We start from the raw sequence: 2,133 nt of genomic DNA on the forward strand, positions 1-2,133 counted from the left end.
CCCCCCCCCCCCCCCATCTTTCTAGTTTGTATATATTGTGGTATTTATCCTGATTTCTTTACTCATTTATTGAATATTCTTGAGAAATTGTAGAGGTGGGTGAGGAAATTATCTACCTTACTAATACATAGCCCAGTGCCTAGAAGCAATATGAGACCTGTAATGGTATTTAAGAACAAATATATGTAAGCTATTATTTGAAATGATGTGCTTTTGTTGAGAATATACTGCTCCATTCACAGCTTCAGTAGCCATGAGTCATGTGAGAAACTGGGTGCCAGCTCAGGGCTAGGCTAGCATAGAACCTGAGTTCATGGGCTGGAATCCTGCAGTTCAGCCACCTAGCTGTCATGGTAGAGCAGGCCTATAATCCCAGCGACTCGTGAGGCTGAGAGGAGGACTGAAAGTTCAAAGCCAGCCTCAACAACAGACCTTATTTCAAAATTTATAAGGACTGGGGATGTAGCTCAGTGGTAGAGGTCCCCTAGGTTCAAAAAGTTGAGCAATCAAGAAAGGCAGGGCTGGGGATGTGGCTCAAGTGGTAGTGCGCTCCCCTGGCATGCGTGTGGCCTGGGTTCGATTCTCAGCACCACATACAAAGATGTTGTGTCGGCCGAAAACTAAAAAATAAAATATTAAAATTCATTCTCTCTTAAAAAAAAAAAAAAGGCAGAGATAGATGGTAGAAGTGTCATGCCTGAGGAGGGCCTGTAGTTTAGATGTGATCCTAAAGGGCAGTGCTAACTAGAATGCTGGTGCCCCACCCACCCCTTTCTACTTAGCTGAATTGCTGAGGCTGACCTTGTACTTTTGATCCTCTTGCCTTGGCCTCCCAAATTGCTGGGATTTGTGTATGTGAGGGTCTACTTAGTTGGTGAGCTCCAGTAGGGTTGGGACCCTGTCTTTAGTTTGCACTTATCAAGCTCTTCATGGCCTAGCACAAATTATTATAGTAATAGCCAACATTTACAGAGTGCTTTGCGTTTACTGGCCCAAACAACTCTGAGATGGGGGTTTGTAATTTGCATTTGACATCTGAGGAAACTGGCTGAGGTTAAGTTGCACACCCAAGGTCACAGTAAGGGCTTGGATTTGAGTTCTGGTATCCTGCAGAACCTGAGTTTTGAACCATTAGTTCAGCAGTGAGTAGGTCCAGGGCCATTAGCAGCACCCCCTCCATGGCTAATGCACCTAGGCTCTGAACTTTTCATAGATTCTTGCTTCTTGCCTTTGTCCCCAAGGTCTTGAGAGAAGGGGTAGGTACACAGAGAATGTTGGCTTGCCTTTGCTGCCTGGCAGAAGTAGTTATCCATTTCTCCACCCTTTTCAGTGCTGTGCAGTTCAAGGTAGTTACATGTAGAGGATGCACGCTCAGCTAAACTGGGTTGGAAGTTCAGCTAAACTGAACTTCACAGAACTCATCATGTCCACACAATCAGGTATGATTCACAGCCATTGAAGTATACTGGCCATGCTTCAACAGTGGGGAAGACAGTGGTGCTCATAGCACATGTAGGAAGTCCTTTTGCTAGCCACTCAACTTTCCCTATTCTCTCAGCCACTGTCCTGATGCCGGTTCCAATGACCATCCAGAGCCACCACACTGGTAGCCTTGTTGGCCTTAGCATATGAAGAGCTGGGAATCCTCCCCTCTATGTGGACAGGTAGGTCCTCTTAGGACTGCAGATTAATAGTGGTTAAACACCCCTAGGTTCAATCCCTGGTAATATGCTCCCCGCCCTCCAAAAAAAAAAAAAAACCCGGACTTTTTTGAAAATGTCTGGAATAGAACTAATCTGTCCTACATAGGCAGTGAATGTTTGTGAGGGATCATGAAAACCAAGGGGATGTCCCTGGCCCAGTTTTGGAGAACAGTAACCCAAGCCTTCATGAATTTCTTCCTGAGTAGTCAGCCACTTAGGGCAGGGTTCTGGGCATCCACCCAAGCAAGGGCCAGGCACAGTGGTCATATTCTAAGAAGCACTTGAAGTCCAAGGGAAAATAAACCCTATCCTGGGCCAGGGACATCCCCTTAGCCTTCATCCATCCCTCAGAAACATTCACTGTCTATGTAGGACAGATTAGTTCTATTCCAGACATTTTCAAAGAAGTCTTTTTTTTTTTTTTTTTGGA

This window comes from Marmota marmota, unplaced genomic scaffold (genome assembly GCF_001458135.2).
Source record: "Marmota marmota marmota unplaced genomic scaffold, marMar, whole genome shotgun sequence".
Classification (NCBI taxonomy): domain Eukaryota; kingdom Metazoa; phylum Chordata; class Mammalia; order Rodentia; family Sciuridae; genus Marmota; species Marmota marmota.